The following is an 18,545-nucleotide window of genomic DNA, read 5'->3' on the forward strand; positions in this document are numbered from 1 at the left end:
ATGATGAAACATTTGCACCAGTTGCTAGGTTAGAAGCCATAAGGATATTTTTGGCTTATGCTGCTCACAAAAAGTTTACTGTCTTTCAAATGGATGTGAAAAGTGCTTTTCTCAATGGAGAATTGGAGGAAGAGGTATATGTTGAACAACCTCCAGGTTTTGTAGATACCAAACATCCAGACTATGTCTACAGACTTGACAAAGCACTTTATGGACTTAAGCAAGCTCCTAGAGCATGGTATGAGACTTTAGCTCAATTTCTTCTGGAAAGTGGATTCCACAGAGGGACAATAGATAAAACACTGTTCTACCTCAACCATGGAAAGGACTTACTTCTGGTTCAGATTTATGTTGATGATATCATCTTTGGATCTACAAATGACAAACTTTGCAAGAAGTTTGCCAAACTAATGCAGTCAAGATATCAGATGAGTATGATGGGGGAACTTAGCTATTTTCTGGGCCTTCAAGTCAAGCAGAATGAGGAAGGCACTTTTATTTGTCAAACCAAGTACACCAGAAACTTGCTAAAGAAATTTGGAATGCAAGATTGTTCAAGTGCATCCACTCCAATGGCCACTGCAACAAAACTGGATAAGGATACCGGTAAATCAGTAGATATTACTGACTACAGAGGTATGATTGGCTCTCTACTCTATCTAATTGCTAGTAGACCTGATATCATGTATGCTACCTGTCTTTGTGCAAGATTTCAAGCAGATCCAAAAGAACCTCACTTAACAGCTGTAAAAAGAATCTTTAAGTATCTTAAAGGAACAGCTGCTCTGGGATTATGGTATCCTAGAGAATCAGATTTTAAACTAATAGGTTACTCAGATGCAGATTTTGCAGGTTGCAAAATTGACAGGAAAAGCACAAGTGGAAGCTGCCAATTTCTTGGAGGCAGATTGGTTTCTTGGTACAGCAAGAAACAAAAGCCAATTTCCACATCAACTGCAGAAGCAGAGTATATTGCTGCAGGAAGCTGTTGTGCACAGATTCTTTGGATGAAGAATCAGTTACTGGATTATGGGTTAACATATTTCAAAATCCCTATTTACTGTGATAATTAAAGTGCTATTGCTATGACAGGTAATCCAGTTCAACACTCAATGACAAAGCACATCAGCATCAGGTACCACTTTATCAGGGAACATGTGGATGAAGGTACAATGGAATTGCATTTTGTTCCCACAGATCAACAATTGGCAGATATCTTCACAAAATCATTATATGAAGCTACTTTTACAAGATTGGTAAATGAACTTGGAATGGTTTCAGGTTCTTTCTCTAAATCTGCTTAGACTTGTTCTATGAATCAGACTTTATGCTCAGTATTTACAGAATTAATCTCATTGTATATTCTGTGCTTAATTGATAAATGTCTTTAAGTACTGACTGTTGTCTGATATATGTTTCTAAACAATGATAAGTGATATGTTTGTTCTAGTACCTATTCAATCCTATGAGGATAACTGTGCTAGATACTGACCTAGTAGTCTTCAATAAACAAATGATTCCATGGAAGAAGTAATTATTTCAGTGGAAATCTTATGACACTAGCAAATTCTGATAACTGAGCTTAGTTAAGTTTACTTTGTATATCTTATTACTAAGTCACAAATTAGAATAATGCTACTCATCTGTTAAGTTCTGATACTAGTAAAACTGCTGAATGTACTAAGTGCTGATAAACCTCTCTTATCAAAAGAAAAAGCAAAAAGATCAAAGATTAAAATCAGGTACTCCTTTGAGATCTAGAGTAAAAATGTGGAAGGGACGACCCAAGTGCATTGCTGGTATTAAGTAAATATGCATCAGAAAAGCAAAATATTTTCTTGGTGACTTTTCACACTCTATGATTACTGGAGAAATACTCTGAAAATAGCATAAATTCTGATAAACAGTCGTGACTCACTTACACTGAGAAGCCACTGTAAAACAGAATTGCAAAAGATGCATAAAATTAGCACAAAATAGTTGAGATGGACTCTAGCATGAACTCATTCATCAGTAGGTTTCAGGATAATGACAGATCTTTAGCAAAATTTTAGTTATGCCTTATTTCTAAGATGTACTGAAGTGAATCAGACTTTACTCTTTGTCTGTTTTTAGCTTAATGCACACACTAATCACTCCATCTGAATGATGAAAATTTCTGTGGTGGTCTATGTTATTTTAGATAAACAGTCATTGTGTCACTATTGCACAAATTCTGAGGACAAGTTCTAAGTTACACCATCTGATGATTAAGTTCTGACGTCCATAACTCAGAACTTGTATGAGTATTTACTAAGATGGGCATTCCTTTTTCGAGTTAAGAAATTATGTTCTATTTTCTCGAGTCCAGTAACTATCCGTTATTACTGCATGTCTGACAGGTGTCCAACGGTAATATTTTTTTTGTATAAGTACAGCAGAGAGAAGATTTCTTTAATCTTTTTAATTTCTTCATCTTTTATCTCTCTTCTTACTTTTACTCTCCTTCACTTTACTTTTTCCGTTGTTTTCATACAGACATTATATCAAACACCTAACAGGCATACTTAATTCTCAATTTTTTCACATGGCACCAAAGGATTTAATCATTGATGGAGCAAAGTTTTTTCCAAACAACTATGCTGCAATTCTTGATCATGCTGACGCTCCATCTGAATTGCACTTTGTGCAAGATCTTCTTGCACATAGTGAGGTTGGGTACGCCTTAACTCAGCCTGAATTATTTTCAAGTCAACAAGTTCTGAGGTTCTAGAGGACTGGAGTTTTTGATGATGGTGGTAACCGTGGAACTCCCAGTATTATCTTCCAAGTGGGTGATTCATCCTTTGTAGTCACTCCTGGTACAGTACGCAGGGCTTTACATCTTCCAGAGGATTGTACTTTCTCAGTTCCAGAGGACTCAGCCCTTCGGGAGTTAATGGCTGAATTGGGATATGAAAAGAGTCTGACGAAACTTGGACAGTTGAAACGGGCTAATATCAGAAGAGAATGGAGTTTCTTCTTTGATTGCATCACCAAAGCTTTTGGGAACAAATGTTCAAATTTTGATGCTATCCCAATTCTGAGTCAGCACATAGGGTATGCTATTATCCATCAAACTCATTTTGATTTTGCAACTGGAATAATTAGTTTTATTGGGGATAGGATGACAGAGGATCGAGATGTTATTGATTTTGCTAGATTCTGTCAACTTATTTACACTTACTGTACTGATGAACCTCATTTAGTCAGCACTCAAACCCCACCTTTTAAGGTTGCAAAACGATACTTTAATGACCTGGTAAATGCTGATACTAAGAAGAAAGTGGTTAGACCATTACAGATTCCTAAGTCTGTGAAACAGATCCTGGTAAATGCTGATCCTGATACTTATAGATCTGTTTACTCTGATGTCCAACCACCTCCAACCACCCAAAATCTATCAACCTCAGTACCTACCTCTCATTCTACTCAACCTACCCTCAGAACTTATCTCAAATCCTATCTCTCCACTTCACAGACTGCTCAACCTTCTTCTTCAGCACCTACTGTGAAGCCTCCATCCTCTAAGCCAAAGAGAACAAAGACTGTTCCTCAAACACCTCAAAAGAGGAGGAGAATTACTTTGAGAGATGAATCAGATTCTAAGGAACAGATTCCTTCTTCAGAACCTGTGGTGGTTGAAGCTGAGAAAGCAACTTCTCAGAAGGATTCTGAAATTGGGGGTTCTAGGCTTCTCAAGAGGCTTAGACGTATGATAGTTCCTGAAACTCCCAAGGAATCCAAATCAACAAGAAAGTACAAGAAATAGAGGGCACAAAGGCCAGTTTCAGATGATGAGGAGGAAGCAGCTAAGGAAGGGGATCAGGAATCTCTGATCTCACAAGACAAGGAATTTGCTCCAGTCACTTCTTCTCCATCAACTCCATCTCAGGAAGCTGTATCTGACAAGGCTAACTCACCATCTGTGTCTCTTGTTGATCCAGGCACAAGTGCTGAAATTGATATTCAGAACCTGGTTGTGCCTACAATACTTTTCTTAGAAGCTCCAACAGCAAATAATCCTTCCACAACACCTGTTACTGATGTTGTTCAAACTCCAGAGTTATCAACAACACCTTCTCTGCATCAAGATGCTGATGATCAGATTTTAGGTGAGCATCAGGATATGGCTGTTGATCAGAACTTAGTATCAGATCAGCAATTAGAGGATGCTGAAGCCTCCATTGCTACTCACACTGTTGTCTTATCAGAAGATACTGATTCTTTAAGTTCTGATGCTGCAAATGTTGGAGATACTGGTGAAGCTGCTACAACTGTAGATGCTGATGAAGCAGGTCCTTCAGGACATACTCCTCCACCGACTCTTCCTAAGTCTGAACTGGTAAAAGAGTTTGTTATCAGGGATGCACCAGTGCCTTGGAGTGAAACTCCTGCAGGTCAGGAGTGGACTAAGGAATGGAACTAAGTTTCATGTGTTCCAAATGCTTTACATCTTGCTGAGCACTTGACTAAAGCTGATGAAATGTTAAATTCTGATGATTTTAAAACCCAGCTTAGAGTCACTGCATTGAGTACTAAACATCTACAAGGTCTTCATTCCAATATTCATGCAGAGCTACACAAGATTCAGGAGAACTTTATCAAACAGGAACAAGTTTGGAAAATTGATAAGAAAAAGTTCTTTCAACCTACCATTGACAGGATTGCTTATATTGAGAAAACTCAAGAGAAACAACAAGCTCAGATTGATCAAATTTTGACAAATCAAGCTTCTCAGCAATCGCAACTTACTGAAATCCAGACCTCAGTGGAATTACTTATCTCTCTTTTATTACCTGCTGATGCCAAAAAGGGGGAGAAGGTAATTAAGTCCAAATGCAAAACCAACAAGACACTGCAAGGAAAGGATGATGGAAAAGATGACCAAGGAAACTCTGGAATGGGTAGTGGTCATAGTCAAGGTAGAAGGTTTACATCAAGACAAGCTAGTCACAGAACAAGTTCTGATACTGGGAAAAGAATAAGTTATGCTGCTGGTAAAAGGATAAGTTTTGATGAACTTCTAGATCTTGATGAGGAAATGTCAAGACAGTTATTTCTTCAAGAAAATCCAGGGATGGACTTGGAAATTTTAAAGGAAGAAGAAGCCAGACTTAAATCAGAGAAAGTCACATCTAAATCTGAAGCTTCTGGTAAAAAGTTACTTCCAAAACTTAAAGGCATTGTGATCAAAGAAAGGACACATACTGAAGCAACATTGGCTAGATCACAACCACAGATAGATCCAAGATCCAAGGGTAAAGAAAAGGTTGGTGAACCTATCAAGGCTTATGTACCACCTGAGGAAGAAGAAATTACTGATGGAAAAGATGATCTTGCTCTGACTTCAAGAAAAGTTCTTAAAACAACCTCTGACATGGCTCAAGTTGTTCAGAGTCAAGAAATTGTAAGTTCTGATATTCAGAAGAAGCAAGTAACCTCTGATAGAGCTCAAGTTAACTTGATATCAGAAAATAGATCAAAGACACTCCTACCAGGATTCACTAAAGCAAAACAGACTCAATCTTTGAAGACTACTGCAAGTGGTTTTGAAGCAAGAGTAGTTACTGGAAAGGAAGCTAGAGATAAAACTGGATTGGGAAGTGCTGATGAAAGAAGAGTACACAACACTACCAATGATCCAACTTTCTTGAGTGAACCAGGTATTGGAGCAACTCCTGAGAGATTGAATCAACTGGAATTTGTACAGATGGTTTACCATACCTACTTGAAAGAATACATCATGTTGTATTTCATGACAGATGGTAGGGTTTATCATATAAGACAAAATGCCATTCCTTTGAAGTATTTTGAAGAATTGGAGCATGTACTTTTCTTACTTCAAGTGGATGACAGAATAATAGAGACTGCTGCAAACTACTTAAAAGAACAGATTCAGAGACAGAAAAGGCTTTATTCTGTAAGTCTGACATCATATATGTTCCAAAGTACAGAGATCACAATGGTGATATTGTTGATATGAAGCCTAATACTGCACAGATCAGAACGTATCTTGGTATTAAGGGACTTGAATTCAATCTTGAGTCTGACAAAGCTTATGTCATAAGACTAGATCAGGAGTTGAGAAAAGCAAAGATTAATGATCTCAGAGCTACAATCTTTCAAACTGGTGAAGATACTGCAGAGCTTAAAGGTGTTAAAAGGAGAATGATTGATGAACTAAGATATGCTGAGAAATGTTTGTTGAAGAACTATCTCAGAACAACTCCTGACATCAGAGAGATCAGAAAATGAAGAAGCCAAGTCGAAGATCTACAACTGCTTAAATTCTGATATTTATACAGATTGAAGTTGTTATCAGAAGTTGAAATTGGTAAAAACTTTAAGGACTGTAAGTTGTAGTTATCTAGTCTATTTCTCATGCATTTGTACTTAATGTTTTTGACATCATCAAATATCTGTTAAACTTGTATATTTTGTTAATTTACAAGTTGGGGGAGATTGTTAGATATATTTGATAATATCATGGCTAATATGTTTTATGTTTAGCTTTCAGATCTTACGTGAACAAGATAAATCAGTACTTAACTGTTGATCAGTACTTATACTGGAAGTCAGGACTTAAGGATATCAGTACTTATATTATCAGGAGATAATCATCAGAAGATAGATATCAGAAATTAAGTGCTGAAGGACAATCAGATAAGGACAGTAGCTGATTAAAGGAAAGAAGATCGAGATAAACATAAGAAGAGATATGCATGAAGAAGGAATTCCGTGAAGAATGGAATACTTGGAAGAAAAGATATCTGATTGATATATTTTAGGAAGCAGAATTATATTCCATATCAATTAGCGATTATCTTGTAACTGTGTAGTATATAAATACAGACATAGGGTTTACACTATAAGTGTTATCATTATTAGAAAAGATTATTCATTGTAACCCTAGCAGCTCTCGTGATATTTGTTCATCACTGAGAGGTAACAGTTCCATACTGTAACAGAGTTTATTGTTTCAATAAAGTTTGTTTTCTGTTACTTAAGTTCTTAAAGTTCGATTTAAGTGTACTATACACTGGATTCACCCCATCTACAGTGTGTGTGTGACCTAACAGAGTAGGAAGTTTCCATTCCTTTTTAAAATCAATATAGAACCCTTGGTTGGACCACTTTATCTTTCATTTCATTATAATACGGGTGATTAGCCCGTACCGACCTCCATCCGGTCATTAAGGTACCATACGGCATAATTTCAGCCTTAAACTGGACTAGCCCCGCTACCCTCTTACAATGACTGGACTAGTCCCACTAGCCTCTTACGTCCAATCAAATCCATCAGGAATTCGTTTGGAAAACCTTGAGTTGGAAAAAGTAGGTTTTCTAAATTCATTTTATCATTACCAATAATATGAAATCATTCAGACTCTTTCAAGTCGAAACTCATTCTTAGATTCAATTTCAAGAAATCAAAGTTAAGGAAAATGAATCAAGGATAGGAAAGAGCAATTCCAGGAATCTTGAATCAATGATATCAAGGTACTTAAGTTAGAAGAATCAATATCTGTTTCAAGGATCAATAGAAAATATGGTGATCAAGGAATATGGTATTATTACAAGGGGTTCGTAAAGGTAATTATAGGGTTTATAACAGTTCAAAGTATGAGAATTAATTTGAACAGGAAAGATATGTTACCAAAGGGTTGAATCAATAAGCTTGTCAATAACAGTTTAACAAGATCAAGACAGGGTATCTCGAATCATTAACAGGAATTCATAATTTTAAAAGTTCAATACTCTACATGGAATGAACAATAACCTCTCTATAACCATTTACACAAGTAATGAGAGTTACTTGCCTGAATTCGCTTTCCTGAAGGTTGAACTACTGCCACCTAGTATACCCTTCTCTTTCCTAGCCTGAATGCCCTCACGCTCCGAATCTACAATAAAAACCAAAACCTTAATCAGTTTCTCAACTCTCGCTCCCGGAACGATTACTCAATACGATAGCTCGATTATAGTCTTGACTCAAATATATGAGTATAGCTTATACACATATGCACATAGCACATAACACATTCCTTTCTCATAGCCTTTATATCTTTATATACTCATCAATCGACTCATACTTGCTTAAACTTAACTATTCTTCAAATCACACCAATATAACTCTTACGAGTACATGATTTATTCAAACTAAATCTTTTGTGACCATAACTGTCACTTATAGTTCTTTAATATCAAACCACTTAATTCTCTTTTTCTTTTATTCCTTAATTTGAACCATAACATCATTTAATCAAACAAATGAATCACATATCTCCTAGAATTTCACATGCAATCACTTAGCAAGGTAATGGAACCAAATCAATCGTTTTTTCTACTTATATACCATTCGGCTATAAACCTATAACACAAAATCCACTTAATTCTCTTTTTAACCATAAGACCCATTCGGGTTTTTCAAGAAATCACACATGCAAGGTTTTAAATCACAATTTCAACTTGTTTTACACCTTATCTTAGACATTCAACTCATTTTCATCACGATTTTCGAATCACAAACAAAGCATCACTTAGTGACTCAAGCCTTAATCACATTATCCAATTAAAGATGCATGCATTCACTAGTTCTTCTTTTAAACCAACATGCAATCACATTTCTCACTAAATAAGCTTAGTTTATAATAAGATCAAGTCACCAAATCCAATTCCCTTTTATTAGTACAAAGCCGAACCAAAATCCCCAATCATGCAACCCTCAAATTCGATTCCTTAAGCATCAAATCAATTACCCAAATCCAAATTCTTTTAACACATTAGTAGCAATCCATTTATCAATCACACACTTAAATTTCAAAGGAAGTATAAAACCCTTTTTGAACTTTTCAAGAAACCAAGACATGCAATAGCTACATAAAAATTTTAAAGAGCATGAAACTCAAAAATCACATTTACATATCATTTTCTTAAAATTCCACCGGCTCTCCTTGGATCATGGCCGGTGGTGGTCGAACTTAAGAGTGCCCATAACGGGTCTCCTTTTGAGTTTTAAACCACAAAATCTCTTGAATCTTCTCTTGTAATCATGTATCAAGAAATCGTATTTCCTTGAACACAACCATAGAGATGGAACCATAAACACTTACATAAACACTTACATGCAAGTGGTGTTTGAGTAGTATACCGAAAATAGAAGCTATAGATGGTAATATCTTTGAATTTGAGTGAGTATTCGGTGTTGCATGCAAGAGAGAGAAGAGAGATGGGGAGAGAGCCGAAAGAGAGAGTGTTCGAGAGAGAGGAAGAAAGAAAGTGAGGGAGAGGGGGAGGATGCTCACGGGAAAAGAAAGAAGAAAGAAGGGGGGGAGAGTGAGTTTATATTTGTATTTGGGCCAAGGGTATTTTAGTAATCTACTAAATCCCTTTTTGTTTGATTAATCCTTTCTTTTTACTTAAATAAGATAGAAATCGAATATTGAATATATCCCTTTCGGAAAGTCGAAAATTATTGCAAATGAAAATTTTAAGACGTAGATCTCGAAATTAGCTTTCCAACCATTACTCATAATAAACTTTTGAGCGAACGGTTTATTTTATATGATTTTCACAAGTTTGTGCTAATAATAGCATTTTATCACATAAAAATCAATTTATAATGCAACGATCATCAAATAAATCCGTCCATCATTTTTAGAAAGTCTCTAGGACTATTACAAAGATAACAGAACAAATCTCATGCCTTTATCTTACACAGATAATTTTATAAAAATGTGTGAAGGTTAAATTAACCTTATTTAAATCAATTCATTCCCTTAAATCCATAAAAATGTCAACAGATCACGTAATCATGCATACAGACAAGCAAGCACACATACGAACACATCACAACTCATGTCTGATCATAAAATTTGTCCTTCTTTAATTTTATTCCATTCTACGCGTACCGGGTCACGTTCAGCCTGACGGCCCGACGCTCAGCGTTTCAATTACGCTTCACAATATCGTTATTAACCGACACGTCATTAGAACGCATTACTTTACTCAAGCATTTCATTTCATATAATAACACATAGTTCACATTTTAAATACCTTAATCCCTTTTTAGGACGGGTTCTGTTCTACTTGACGGCCCGACAACACAGCTTAACTCCTAAGCTGACTCTTTAAATTAGAACGCTTCTATTTACGCTCCTAGATTCTAATATACAGTAAAGACAATTAACCAACACTTAATCACGTCGCAAAATTTTCAGTCATCACAAAAAGTGATCTTGAGACTTTCTAGATTTTGACAGTAACCTGCTTATAAAAGATTTATTCAAACCAATTACTCTATTCTTCTAGAACCCAAATCTTGAACCCCTAAAACCCTCAACCATGGATTTAACTTTTTATTGTTGAGTTACTATCAGGTCTTTAATGCTTAGAATTGTTCTTATAGTTACTTGATGAGCCCTTTTAGCTTATATTATTTTGTGTTGATCTAAACTTGGCAGTTAAGTAAGAAGATGGCCAGGATTAGGCGCATTGCTTGCAAGAGTGTTTATAATGGTCCCTTTTGTATCGTTAGGTTTCAGGTACCAGATCAGGTAGAAGTTTAGTGTGAGGAATCGTTGGAAGATTTTTGGGGATGTAATCTTTTGTGTTCAGATACAGTTGGGTTATCTGGCAGTTCCAAGTCGGAATTGTAATCTTAATTTTTTAAAAGGGTTGTAATAAAAATTATTCTTCTGGTGGGTAGTTTTAATCTTGTCCCATACTTTATCCTATATCGGTCCTTGTAGCTTTTTGGGGTTTTATAATATTATTATTACATAGTTTAATTATTATAAAGATGTCGTAGGTCTTCATTCCTAACCCCGAGTTTGAGGGCGCACAAACTTTTTTCAAAATCTAGAGCATATGCCCTTAGCTTGTCTTTGATTGTCTGAATTATACTTTCACTTTGACCATTTATTTGCGGATGATACACGGTACTCATATTCAACTTCGTTCGAGTCATTCTTGAAAACTTCTCCAAAATCTGGAATTAAATCGAGGATCTCTTTCTGAAACTATTGATACCGAAACTCCATGTCGAACCACAATTTCCTTCAAATAAAGTTGAACCAATTTTTTTAATGAAAATCTTTCGTTGATAGGAAATAAATGTCTTAATTTAGTCAATCTGTCAATGATAACCCAAATAGTATCATGGTTTTCTTTGGTCATCGGTAAACCAACCACGAAGTCCATCGCAAGATGTTCCCACTTGCACTCTGGAACGTCCAATGGCTGTATCAATCCACTGGGCCTTTCATGTTCAAATTTGACTCTTTAGCAAGTGTCAAACTTACTTACCCATTCAGAAATCTCTTTCTTCATACTTGGACACCAAAAGTTTTCTCTTAAGTATTTGTACATCTTCGTAGTTCTAGGATGAATTGAATATATAATTAGAGTTGTGAGCGTCTCGAAGGATTTCATCTTTCAGCTCGGCCACATTGGGTATCCATATTCTGGAAGAAAATCTTAGTATCCCTTTATCATCCTTTTGACTCCCTTTTTCTTCTCGTATTAACTTATTTGTTTTATACTTCATAATTTCTTCTTGATACCTTCTTATTTTCTCCAATAATTCTAGTTGAAAAGATATAGCATGTAACATATTTGTAGACATACTTGAAATACTAACCTCTATTTCAAACTTCTCAAATTCCTTGATCAATTCCTCAGATGAAGTGATCATATTTAACCTTTCTTTTCTGCTTAGAGCGTCCGCCACCATATTTACTTTTACTAGATGATAGTTAATTGCACAGTCGTTCTCGATTAGTTCTAACCATCTTCTCTGCCTCATGTTCAGTTCTTTCTGGGTGAAGATGTATTTCAAACTCTTGTGGTTTGTATATATCTCACACTTTTCTCAACAAAAATAGTGCCTCCATATTTTCAATGCAAACACTATAGCTGTCAATTATATATCATATGTTGGATACTTTTGTTCATGTACTTTTAACTGTCTTGAAGCGTGAGTAGGTTTCTCAATGAGGCGGGTTCGGGGTGGGGATCGACATTACCATACCCGCCATACATAAAAAAAAATTGCCCTGTGATCGTCCGTATCCCGCGGGGATTTATAATGTATCCCCATCCCCGCCCACGGGGCCGAACTTAATCCACACCCCGTCTCATCATCCCGTTTTAATTAGTAATTTTTTAAAAAATTTTGATATTTTTTTAAAAATATATTATACAAAATTAAAATAAATCCATAAATAATTTAAGGCGCCCTACAATATTTTTGTTATATTATGTATGGAACTGAAATAAACTATTTATAATTTATTCTATATTATAAATATGTTTAAGTTTCGAATTATATATATATAGGACGTATACGGGATTGTCGATTCCCGTCCCGAACCCCATTGAGCAATCTGTACTTTTACAACCAAGAGTAACTTAATACAATTATTCTATACCTAACAGAAAACAACCCATTTTTAAAAATATTTTTGTAAAAATATTGAATTTTATTTTACTTGCATTTGAAGTTGTTTTTTTACAGAAGTGAATTAAATATGATTGTAAAATCATGCAAAAAAAATTAAAAAGTTATTTTTATGTAAAAAAGATTAATACAAAATGTGTAACATAGATAAAAAAAGAAAGAGGTCCTATTTTTTTAAAAAGAACTTTCAAAAAATAACACAACTATCAGAGCCGAAATGGGCTTACATGTGGGTCTTCCGAAATGGGCTGTAACCCGCGATTGCTTCTGATTTTACGCCCTTAAATATCATCATTTGTAACAATTTCTCCGTGGACGCACTCTCATAGTCCCAGGGGTTCCATTCGTGTGCTTTTGCCGGGAATTGGCTTGTCGGAACCGGAATTAGTTGTAAAAAAATTCATGTACAATCACGACCAGGTATAAATACTTTATTTTGTTTTGATTCTTATGTGTTTTTTTACATCTCTTCTTGTATAAAACACTGCTTTTTGCCTTAAATCTTTGATCTTTTTTGGTAATTTTGGTGGTATATGTTAATTTTAGGGATATATGTTTTCTGAGTTATTGTTTGTCAAATTCAGAAACTTGGTAGATTTTAAATTTTTTTTATTATTGTCTTTTTTATAAAGCTTTGATCTTTCTTGGTAATTTGAGATTTCTTGTGATTTGTATTTATTAGTTTGCTGATTTCTATTGTTTGTCAAATTCAGAAACTTGCTCGATTTGATTCTTTATGTGTTTTTGATTATGTATTTCACACATTTTTGTATTGAACAGTGGGCTTGTGCTATAAAGCTTTGATCTTTCTTTGTAATTTCGATCTTTTGCGTTATTTTTATGTACCAGTGGTTGTTTTTTGGTTTTCATATTCAGAAACTTGGGTAGATTTGATTGGGAGTGATATCGGATGGTTTATGTATGCCTTGTGAAATATGGACGGCTTATACTAGAATCAAGTCACATATATAATAAGAGAGTAAAATGTTTGCAAGGTAATCCTACGCTGGACAGTCCCGGGTGAAGACCTTAGATAGGGTAAATTTAGCAAGTACATTTTTAGGAAGATATGAGTTTAACAATGAACATTTCATTTTAACAATGAACATTTCATTAATTTTATAGACACAGTTAGATAGGTCTTGCTTTAGTTTTTAATGAGAACAAATGAATTGACCGTTGCATATGTAAATGGAAATCTAGGGTTTGTTGTTACACGTGTTGAATTATGAGGCATGTAAATTGGTATTTGGACATATCATCATGGTTACGCTCATGTATTAGGTGGATTACGTGTCTTGTACGCTAGTGTGTAAACCAAAAAATTATGTTCTACCTTCTAGGCTAAAATGTGATGTGCCATGTCGTATTGACAAGTTTTTAGTGATATCACATTTGATTGAAATTTCACTACATTGTTTACTTTTCACTTCTAGGCTACAACGTGATGTGCCATGTTCTAACTTTAAAGCACACTTACTTTTTTTCTTTTTCTTTTTTACATTTCACTGCCATTTTACCTTTTCAACGTGTTATGCTTAGTAATGAAGTGTGTCTTGTTTTTAATTCGGCTGTGGTTTTCTTAGGTGTGCCTCATCTGAGGAACAGGAGCAGAAATTAGAGCGGGGAAAACCTGAGGAACAGGAGCAGAAGTATTTTCAAGCAGCCATTTCTCGATCTAAGTCCTAGCAGAGAGAACCAGGGGAACAGGAACACGAGCTGGAGCAGGAAAAACCTGGGGAACGGGAACAGAAGCCGGACCCGGAGCAGAGGAAAAGTAGGAGGATTCAAACCAGGGAAAACTGAGGAACAGGAGCAGAGAGAAGCTGAGGAAAAGAAACAGAAGGATCTTCAAGCAGCTATATCTCCATTGATGTCAGGGCGGGATTCTAGTGTCATCGCAAACGCTCTTCTTCTCCTCAGTATTCTGTGGAGTAGTGCTGTTGTATTCTTAAAGCTCTTTTTGTAGTAGAGCTTTATGTAGTCCAATCCACTAGTAGCAGCATCTCCATTATGTTTAGAGCCTTCATGGTTCTTTGCTCTCTCATCACCAGCTATTAACTGTATCCAGCTCTTCTTCAGATAGGTATGCCAGTACTATTTTTTTAATGCCCTTGTCCGTCGTATTAGCATCGTTATTTTTATTAACATTTAAATATACAATTAAACAAAGTGAGAAACATTTCAATCGGAATCCGCAGTTAATATTGTTTTATAAAAATATTCTTTTTGTACAAATGAACATTTTGTCTTATACTTGTAGTTGTCTCCCTACACGTATAAATTGGATATAATTTATATCAAGTAATTCTGAATATATTATATATACAGTGTATTATACACGTATATAGAGGGAGGGAGGGAGGGGGAGGGGGAGGGAGGCACTGAGCTTGAACTTAAGGACTTGGTTAAGTTTATAAGAATTTCTTGTTGAAAATTGAATGATAAATCTGTAACAATAGAGCTCACTTACTGTATCTGCAAAATAAACTTTACATGTATTATGTCTTAATTTCATGTATGATCTAAAAAGATTACCACATGTCACCTCTCCCTCCCTCCCTCCTTCCTAGTAAATTCTACCCCAGCCATTTCCTTTCTTCCCTTTCAATTATCTTTGGGAATTAATAAATTATAAATAAACTTCACTTTTACTATATAAGCTCCATTCTGATATCTGTATTACTTAAACATCAATAACTGTTATGCAGATTTAGAAATCTTATGGGTAATTAAGTCATTTAGATATCAAATTGTAGGTTAAAATAGTAACACTTGTAGATTATTTATTAGTTTCCCTATTACGTAAATGTTTTTTTTTCTTTGTTTCTAATAAGATGAAATGTTATTCTAATGTTAATACTTCAAAAAAAAAGATTCATACCAACTGATTTTGTAACAATAGTTAATCTTTATATCTTTAGTAACCTATCTATGGCCTGGTATTAAACGTGGAAAGTTAACTCGTGAACAAGACAGGGTGAGTACCCAGTATCAAACTCTCCTTGGCAACCGGTACCGCCGTACCGGCTCTTTGGACTACTCATTTCTACAAGTTTAAGAAAAAATGTGCAGTTGTACAAAAAGAATAGTTCTATAAGCAATTGTTTATATGTATCTGAATGTTAATGGGAATAACGATATTAATTTTTTTTATTTGCATTTAAGTGTAGATGTGCTGCCGTAGCTGCACGCCTGCCTGGTAGGATGGATAATGATATCAGAAACTACTGGCGTACCCAGCTGAAGAAGAAACTCGGTATAGTTGATAGCTCTGTGACGAGACAGCAGAGAACCATGAAGACTCTACACATAATGGAGATGCTGCTACAAGTGGATTGGACTACCCAATGACTACTACTCTTCCTCAGGTACACTGCGGTTCCTGCTCTTGTTCCTGTTCCTCAGGTTTTCCTGGCTCCGGCTTCTATTCCTCGGCATCACTCTGCTCCGACTTCTGCTGTTATTTCTCATGGTTTTCCTGCTACGGTTCCCCAGGTTTCTGCTGCTCCGACTCTGATCGAGAAATGGCTATTTGAAAATATTTCAGACGTCATTTTCTAGCTGGAGTCAATAAATTGTTTAATATCGTTTTCTATGTATTTTTATTATATGGATTTAGTGTTATATGATAATTTCTTTAGTAATCATAAATAATAATAATTTGTTCGTGTACGTTGTGGTTGGTTATGAATTTAATTAAATTGAAGTTTGGTAGACAAGTAAGAACTTGTCAAATCAAAACTAATACTATGAGCAAATTATATTTCTTAGGTTGCTCAGGAACTTGCAAAAATAGTTATTATCATGGCAATATATAGCTTAAAATAATGTATTATTATCTATACAAATGTAAATTTTAAATTGTACAATATCAAATAGATTTAATAAATTTATAATTAATCATCAAATGTACTTATATTTCCAAAAAAATTAACCAGTAATTCTATTGTTATTTAATTCTATTATTATTTAAGTCAAACTCGAAACTTATTGCTTGTTCTTGAATAAGCGTGGAAGACCCATATTTAAAATAAAGTGTAAAGTTTAGGAGACATAGCGCAGAAATGTAGCAATGGTTGCATAATGGGTTGCATGTGTGTTCCACTCTAATACTCTAAACTTAGATGGTCCATCCATGGCGTTTTAAAGTAGCAGCTACAACATTGTACAACAACAATTACGTGTTTTTTGAAAAAGCTAGAAGGGGGCTAAGTTTCTAATTAATCATGACCCCCTAATCCTTTTTTAAAGAAGCTTTGCGACTCCTTGCTTCACTTTATATCTTCGTCTACTCCGCCAACCTGCAAATTATTACAAAGTCTTGCAATGTATTACCTTTTGCTTTAGTTTTCCTCACCAAATTGTGTTTTTTACTCTGCCCCTCGTAAAGTTGATCATTTAACGTAAGATTTACCTCCGGCGATGAATTGTCAGTATAATGGGGTGTACCATTTATCTGTGATCCTTTTTAAGAATATTAAAAAATTAGATGTGAATAAAGTCACATGATCCCATGCATTCACATTAATTTACATGTAATTTCATTTGTAAAAATTAGTGGATAAATATTATCCGTTATTTTTGAACAAGATTCCTAAATGAAATAATTATGATTAGTTGATAAGGGTTGTCACAACTTCAACTCTGAGGTTAAGGCTTCCATCACTGGGTATGTGGATTTTTTATGATAATAAAACAAAGTTTTCTTAATCATAAAATAAAGTAATCATTAAAAGAGTAAATCTCTCCTTTCACAAAATTTATCATCTTATCGAAGGTTATGCAAAGATATCCCTAAAATCTTACAAAAGCAACATGCTATGGGAAAAAAACTAGAGGAAAATGAGTATACTACAAAATTACATTTTATATAAAACTAATGAAATCAAGTGTCTTCTGATAATTGCAGGAATTCTCTTATATCATCCAAATTTATAACTAAGTTGTTTTGTAATCTAAAATCCCAAATTATATCATCGTTCTTTAATGTCTAAAAATCCTTCTAATTATCCTGAAAATAAAAGTAAATAAATCAAGAAAATACTTTAAGAATAGTAGAACAGATTACATCCAATAATAATTTATCAGAAGAAAAAAGAATGTAGCTAGAAGAAAAGTATTAAGCTTCCAATAATTGTAAAATTTGTGTATATAATCGTTGAAAGTAATTTTAATGTATAAAATATGATAATTTGATATTGTAAGGATAAAATAGTAAAACAAAATAATGTAAAACAGTATTTGGAGTGTGTGTAAAAGGAAACGACAAACGGAAGGAACACAATTACATGCGGTCCTTTTCCGTAAAACGCCTGTAGAAAAGGATGGATTGTCTAACTTCTATGAATCTGTATAAATCTATGTCTACTTGTCTCTGTAGATATCGATATTCCCCGCAATCGGTAGGGATGCATATGAGGTCCTCAATAAAAATGAAAATGACAACATATTTGGAAGCATTATATAAATGAAAATGGAACAGAGGGGGGCCCACGCCAATGTAGGTGTTTGTAGACATGCAACATGAACAACTGGTTGTAACAAGCCCATCAAACTTTGATATTTACTAACGCCATCACCCAACCACAAAGCTTTACCTCTCCCTCAATTCTAAAACCAAAGGAAAATAAGTGAGTAGTAATTTAATTTGTTTTACTTTTTTCAGTAATCATGATTTGAGTTTTAAAAGGAGTGAAAATGAATATTAATAAATTTTAATTTGATAATTTTTCACTCCATTTTTTATTAAAAAAATAAGATCAAATTATATTAACTCCTAAACACTTCCTTACTTTTCATTAAAAGACCCGGAAACAAGTCCTAAGTTCCATCCCCCAGGTCTTTAAGTTGTCCGCTTCTTTTTTCATGAAGATAATTCAAGATAATTCAAGTATGTGTTATCATTTTAATTTTAGTTCTCGCTCAATTCAAAATTTGTTAAAACATATATTAATTATGAGTAATTTGATAAAAAAAATTACAAAACATTACTTAAATATGGAGCACGTCCAAGAAATGTCTTAATGGTATCCTAAATCAAAATCTAAGACAAATCGGGAAA

General features: G+C 34.6%; 1 long non-coding RNA gene across 1 annotated transcript; it reads left to right on the forward strand.

Moving 5' to 3' along the window:
* Positions 1 to 12,745: 12,745 nt before the first annotated feature.
* On the forward strand, positions 12,746 to 16,156 carry LOC141666833 (uncharacterized). Its single transcript, XR_012552372.1, has 3 exons — positions 12,746 to 12,901; positions 14,068 to 14,567; positions 15,655 to 16,156. It is a non-coding gene; the product is annotated as an uncharacterized LOC141666833 (long non-coding RNA).
* The last annotated feature ends 2,389 nt before the right edge of the window (positions 16,157 to 18,545 follow it).

Source organism: Apium graveolens, chromosome 6 (assembly GCF_009905375.1).
Source record: "Apium graveolens cultivar Ventura chromosome 6, ASM990537v1, whole genome shotgun sequence".
Classification (NCBI taxonomy): Eukaryota; Viridiplantae; Streptophyta; class Magnoliopsida; order Apiales; family Apiaceae; genus Apium; species Apium graveolens.